The following is a 7,679-nucleotide window of genomic DNA, read 5'->3' on the forward strand; positions in this document are numbered from 1 at the left end:
GGATGGTTGGAAAAATTAAATTTTTGCTTGTCCACGAACTTAATGTAAAACTCTCGTATGTATGATGATAATGTTTTGAATATGACAAAAGTTGCAGCAAACATACAGACTAAAAGCATAATTATATGCATTTACTTATATTGTATCATGTCTTTAACTTTAAACTAAAAAAGAATTGTTTTTAATAAGAAGTGACAATTAATTTTATCAAATTCAAAAGAAAAACCAGCAGATGATAAAATGATTACAATGCATATGTAGTATTTTATCCTTATCATACATGTAATAATGTAAGATCCTTTCATAAAAAAAAATCAAATTGCACTGAAAATATCTTTGAAATATATTATGTTTATGTAATCTGCATATTTTGCATCTCGTTTTAATTTCGGCAATGAAATTTTTGCTAACAAAATGAAATATTTTAAATTTATTTCCATAATAGACCCATTATGACCTCATTTTACAAGCATGTATATACACCTCTATTCAATGTAACTAATTTTCTTAACCTTTCCTCCCAATTCAGCAACAAGCAAATAATTCTTATTCAAACATAATCCATGTGGATACTTCAGATCACAGTTATCTATATAACGGAGGAACCCTCCATCCTGGTCTAGGATGTGGATACAGTTGTTATACAAGTCTGCTGTCAGGATCTGACTCTGACTGTCTGTTGTGGTGCCAAAGGGTTTATATGGATTCTGGAGATGACCACTGTATCTAAATTGGAGTTTTCCAGCTTGGTTGAAAACTACAACAGCACCAGTTCCTAGGTCAGCCACACAGATATCCAGGTTTCTGTTCTCACTGATGTACTTAATTATGTTATTTCCTGAATACAGAGCTTTACCCTCCTTATCAAACTGAATTATTTGTTTCTCCGTGTTGCCTGAATAACGGCCAACTTTAGATCGTGTTTCATCATCACTGAACATAGTAGCCAGTAGATCACCAGAGGAGGTGACACAGAGATGCGAAGGTGTCCAGCCCTGTACTCTGATCATTTTTTTTTCGTCTGACCATTTGTAACCTTATAAACAGTACTAGTCCCTTTCTTCCCTTCAGAGTATACTAGATCTCCATCACCTGTCACTGCTATATCATTTGGAATTGTCCCTGATTTTGTTCCGATTGTCTTAAAAAGTGAGCCTTGAATGTTAAAACATTTCATATCACTGACCACCCCACTTGTCCAGATTTCTTCTTCACTGAGACAGGTAACACTACGGAGTTTTTCATATCCAGTTTCTATGGTAGTGATAAGTTCTGGTTCTTCCAGTAGTTCTCTGTTTGATAGTTCTGGTTTCTTCAGTTTGTAGCCATTTTCTTCTGATGTAGTAGATAATGGTGTAAGAGATCCAAACAACTTGTAGAGCTGTTCTCTATCTACTGGTTTAGTATTAAACATCGGTAAAGATACTTTCACTTTTGGAGGAAGTTTCCTGTACTCTTTGTTTCTGGAGCTGTATTGCATGGTCATAGACACTTCATTTGATTCTTCTATTTCCTTCAGGTTGAGCAGAGTTTGTTCAATAAGAGTCTGTATTTGTTTAACTTCCTCTGCATGTTTCTTCAAAATGTCAAAGTGCTTTACTTTAAAATCATCAATCACCAATTTCTTTTTTCATAGCATTGATGACATTGTCAATTTCTGTGTGCCATTGATTTCCCTGTTCTGTCAAAGCTGTTGTAAGTTTCTCATATTCTCCACCCAAGTTAGTCATCTGTGTTTCAATGCTAGATGCTACCAAAAGTAGGATTTGAGATTTCTTTGTTTGTAGGATAAATAATGTTTTGTTTTCAATTCCTCTGTATCTTTTGCTGATATCATGCTGTTTTTTTTTCTTGCTGAGTCGTACTACTTATGCTGATCATGATGCTGGTTTATGTAACAAAATTAGTTCCCTGCACTGTATGTGGGAAAAATAATGTTTTGTGTATCTTTCATGCTGTTCCGATGCTAAGAAATTGTGTCCTTTATGCTGTTCTGATGCCGAACATAAGGAACAAACAGGAAAGTTACATTCCTTGCATTGTAAATCACATAATTTGGTTGGATGTGATGCACACTTTGAATAAATCAAGGTTGATTTTCTTTGTTTGAATGGGACAATCTTATATTTGTCATATTCATTAGCAATATGTTCTCCAATACAGAGTTTACAGAGTTTGACATGACAAAAATCACAGTACATATGTACTAATGCTGTCTCACAAAGGTCACATCTGATCACATCCTGGGCACTGAGGCGGGGATCCATAGTTTCTGTACAAGTTCTATAAATAAAGAATTGTTTTGTCATTAAAATTTCTTTTGAACTTTTAAATATTAATTATTATTTGTGCTGCTCAATGAATATTACTTTTTTGTTGTAGGCCTAAATAACTAGATCTATGATAAAGTTACATATTAAAACGTAATATACATGTTATATGTTACTTAAAAACAAATTGTTTATGTTGGGATTTATTTTAAACAACTTTGTTACATATCTACAGATTAAACTTATTCGAGTTTCAATTTAGGCTTAATTGAGAATGACCTTTTGAAAAATTAATCATCATGAAAATAAATAAATTGAGAGTAGATTTGCAAGAACAGTTTCTATAATATAATGAATTTCTAAATATCATTACCGTTGTAGTCTCTAGAAAACCCGTTTCACATAGGTAGAACGGCATAAGTCATTCGTCAGTTCTTTTTTACATGGTCTACACTCGAGATTGTCCTCTCCACAATTCAAAGTTCAGAGTTTGTTATCGTTCTGAAATTAAAGTTATCGCTCTTTCAGCGTTTATTAACTATGAGCATCCCCCTTTTTATTTTTAAAAAAAAAATCTTAATTGAAATGCCTATGGTTGACACAGTTCAAAGTCTGAAGATCATCAAACTTACATTGTCCCTTCCTTAAAACAATTGTTTAGCTTGGAACATTACAAATATCCATAATTATCTTATTTATTGTATAATCGGATAAATCCTATCTCTGGCCGAGATCCAAACTTAAAAAAAAAAATTAACATTACATTATATGACCTTCCAAGTGAACGTATTCTAGTACATGGTTATTACAAATGTGTGAATTTAAGGGGGCGGGGATCTTAGTTCCTCACCATTGGCACCTGAAGTGTGGATCAATAGCCCACCCCCTAACTTAACTTAAAATATATAATACCTCAAAAATATAAATTCCCTGTCAAACTCCTCTATATGTCGTTCTAAGCAAAAATGTACTTTTTCTAACGTTTTAATAAGGCTTTATACGGTATTAATTCGTTTAATGCGCTAAGCAGTTCAATTATGAAAAGCATTTATCGTATTACATACTACATGAATTTTTGAAGAGATTTTTTTTTTGAAATGGCCAATTTATAAGAAATTTATATCTGTGTGGTTTTCTCTAATAAGACATTATAACAAAGAAAGTGATTGGTCAGTATGCTTTCAATATTTATCTTGTATGCATTATTAGAGATGACAACAAATATTACGGTAACATATATAAAAAGAAGCATATAGTCTGGTCCTGATTTTTAAAAGGAAGGCTAGAAATAACTTCTAACGGCAAATAATTATTATTTGGTCAAGCATAGTTTTTTAACCTATTTCGAGTATGCTGAATCCGAAAAATATGCTGGCTTTCATGAAAATGGCGTTAAAGAGGTCAAAATAGCGATTCAAAATGGCGGACATCAAATTTTTCTGATTTTCTCTTAATGTCGTTCAAAATGGAGAATTAATGAGTGAATATCTAACTGAGTGTAATAAAACTATAAAAATTATAATAGGATGGTAACATTATTAGTTTAACTCAGAAAATTTAGTTGTTTCTACACTTAATTCGAATTTTCTCTGATTTTTTGTCTATTGTTTCTATATTTCTTCTTTGTTTAGGATTTTACATTTGCAAATATCCATACACTGCGGATTTGTATTTTTCCCACTATTCTTCAATAAAACTATAGTGCAGCTGTAAGTCAAAAGTCAAACTGGCGATTCAAAATGGCGGATAATCATATTTTTCTTCAAATTATTTAATTCTTAATATCGTTTACATAGGAGAAAGGATTTGTGAATATTTTACTGAGCGTAGTACAACTAAGTAAAATGACAATAGAACACTAATTTGATAACTTTAAATCGAAAAATTTAGTCGTTAAATTTAAAATGTGTTAATTAGCTTAAAATGGCATTCAAATGACGTCGTATACACTCAAATTTCGAAAATTACCCAAACTGCTTAATTCTGGTTCGTTTTGCAGAAAATAAATTACAGTTTTTTTTTACTCATGAAATAATGTTCAAATATGCAATGAAAGTTGGATAATATTTTTGTTAATGACTTAGGATTTTTATAGTACGGATTTTTGTTTAATTACTTCTATTATTAAGATAAATTTTTGACGAAAATTCCGAAGACATTTATCTTTTACCTGTCTCACCATGCTTCTTCATATAAAAAAGTTAATAATATCATACAATAATTGCTGTTTTGAGGACAATATGAAAATTAAGCTACCCAAGGAGCAGTATCCCCCGAGCATTAAGGCGAGTGAACCTTCAGTTGTTGAAAATTCTTGATCTATTTTAAGTCCAGTGTGGAAAAAAAAAACAAATGTGTTTGTTGATGTGGTAGGTCTAGTGCAACATAACTTAGTATGATTTTTAAAATGATTGACCACGACCAATTAGAGGGCTAGTAATTGTTACATCATATAAATTTGAATATATTATAATATCCAAATATAAAAATATATATTAAGAATTACCAGTATAATATACGTAAACCATAAATTTTCTTGATTGTCCATCTCTGATTCTGTGTCCCTACATTTGCATTTTGTTATTCTCAGTCAAAAATTCAACGGCATTCTCAAATAGTTCATGCTGTGAATGGATAATTTTATATTGAACAGTGTATATAAATTACACTATCCTAACAAAGAAGTGTGGATCAAGTTGCCTTGTAAAGTTCTTGAAGTGTTCAAGAAAATTTTATTGTCAAAAGACGTGTTGACTAGATCGAAATCAGGAATGGCAAAGGCCTATTGGTACGAAAGCTTGTAAGTGATAGGAATCACGAGGAATCTGCAGGTACTCTTAAATTGCATAATTTTACAACTTTTGTCACCAAAATATGCACACAATGTGATTTCAGATGATCAAGTTTGAGAATTTTCTTGCAAATAGAATGACCTTTCTACCCTAAAAGACAACAAATCTAAACGATGTCACAAAATAAAGAGCTACATGTCTTGAATATCAGAGATTTTTTTCATACCCCTCGCTTGAAAAGCGGGAGGGTATAGAGTAATCGGTATGTCTGTCCCTCCGTCTGTTACGCTTTCGGGTACCCATCCCTTATCCGCAACTCCTCTCATACCACTAAATGAAATTTGATGAAACTTTTACAGAATCTTTATTACATATTGCCATTGTGACCTCCTATTTTACTTTTTGATCCGACTCATATTTTGGGTTTCCCATAGCAAAACATGGACACTGTCATTATGTTCATATGAGAGACCGGGGTATCATTTAGTAAGCTAATTGCTCACAGTACCTCTAGTTCATTTTGCATATGGTTTAGGAAAACAAAATAGACTTTTCACATTTGAACATAAATGTGTTGTTCCTTGAGTGTTGGTTGATTGATTGTATATTGTTTAACACCGAGTCGGCAATCTTTCAGCCATGTTTCGGCGGACAATCAGTTTAAATAATCGGTTTTTGAGGGATTTTGGTTTCTCTGGCGCTTACTCTTTTTCGAACTCCAGAGAAACGGTCTTTTACATGCCAAGGGGGTTGTCATCCTTGACACGGGGCACCATTTTACTTGAGTGTTAAAAATACAAAAATTCCGAAAACAGACTGAAGCATATAGCAAATAAAACTGGAATAGAAGATGTTAGGGGATAATAATAAGTTCTTTTAAGTGCTAAAAAGCTAGAACAAAGTGTTCGATGAAATCGGACAAGAATTTCTGCAGTCATATTTGATGGTGTGCCGAGGGATGTTGAGGTAGAAGTGCGAGTTGATAATGACAGTATTCGGGAGTGATTTTAGGTGGAAGGGAGCTCAAAGGCCTTGGAACTTAAGTCAAGTTTGTTTTAACTATTTCCAGAAAAGAATGAATCTTTTTCAAGTATTTTTGTTTATATTTAATGGACTAATCAATATACTATATATACTATATAAATAAAAAAACAAACTGTAATTTTTTTTTCTGCAGAACGAACCAGAATTCATCAGTTTCTACGAAATTCGAGTGTATACGACGTCATTTCGAATTGCCATTATGAGCTAAATAACACATTTCAAATTTTCGATTTAAAGTGATCAAATTAGTGTTCTGTTGGCATTTTACATAGTTGTACCACGCTCAGTAAGATATTCACAAATCCTTTCTCCTATATGAACGACATTAAGAAATAATATGAAAAAAGAAGATGAATATCCGCCATTTTGAATCGCCAGTTTGACTTTTAACTTACAGCTGCGCCATCATTCAGATGTAGAATAGTGAGATGCAGAGGAAAAAATACAAATCTGCGGTGTATGGATATTTGCAAATGTAAAATCCTGAACAAAGAAGAAATATAGAACAATAAACCAAAAAATCAGAGAAAATTCTAATTAAGTTTAGAAACGACTAAATTTTCTGAGTTAAACTAATAATGTTAGCATCCTATTATAATTTTTATACTTGTATTACACTCAGTTAGATATTCACTCATCAATTCTCCATTTTGAACGACATTAAGAGAAAATTAGAAAAATTTGATGTCCGCCATATTGAATCGCCATTTTGACCTCTTTAACGCCATTTTCATGAAGGCCAGCATATTTTTTTCGGATTCAGCATACTCGAAATAGGTTAAAAAACTATGCTTGACCAATTAATAATTATTTGCCGTTAGAAGTATTTTTTTCTATAAATCGGACCAGACTACATAAGGATCGATATGTTAAACAAATTTATTCTAGTTTTAATGATGGTGGAAACAGTGAAATAATGTTAAGATATTAAATAGGACCCATGACTATGTTATAATTGGAAAATTTTCCTTCAGAGCAACACATGCATACAAGATACGTGTTCATTTGGATCCTATTAAAAATGAGCCGTGAATTTTATTTCCTTTGCATTTTAATTCTTGGCTTTTCATGCAAAACAGCTAGACCAGAGGCCACATTCGGCAGCTATGGTGTTAGAATTAATGTCCACCCCTCATCGTCTTGCTTAGCGTTCCAACACGTCATAAATTCTTTGTATTGCTTTAGAACTTGTTTGAGAAAACTGCCATCCCTCAACATGTTCAGTCATAATGAAGATGATCTTAGGTGTATGTGTTGTAACGATGCTCCAGCAAATGAAAGTTTAATGAATGGTGCAGCTTGGGAAACATACGTCCCCGGTACGTATTATATGTCTTAAAATCGTATTTTACTTCGCAGTTATGTTAATATTTTTTTTCTATATACCATGACTACCCACTGCTCATTGTCATGAACGGGAAATAACGGAAAATCAGTCTTCAATTCTGTGTATTATTAATGTACTTATTGTTAGTATATTATTTATACACTGAATTGAAGACGGATTTTTCCGTTATTTCCCGATCATGACAAGGAGCAATCAGTAAGTTTGACCGGTCGCAGAGGATGCTCA

General features: G+C 32.5%; 1 pseudogene; it reads right to left on the reverse strand.

Moving 5' to 3' along the window:
• Window positions 1-345: 345 nt before the first annotated feature.
• LOC134276148 (uncharacterized) lies at window positions 346-2,341 on the reverse strand (annotated as a pseudogene).
• Window positions 2,342-7,679: the final 5,338 nt, after the last annotated feature.

This window comes from Saccostrea cucullata, unplaced genomic scaffold (assembly GCF_032062105.1).
Source record: "Saccostrea cucullata isolate Sc308-1 unplaced genomic scaffold, CSIRO_AGI_Scuc_v1 ctg5261, whole genome shotgun sequence".
NCBI classification, from domain to species: domain Eukaryota; kingdom Metazoa; phylum Mollusca; class Bivalvia; order Ostreida; family Ostreidae; genus Saccostrea; species Saccostrea cuccullata.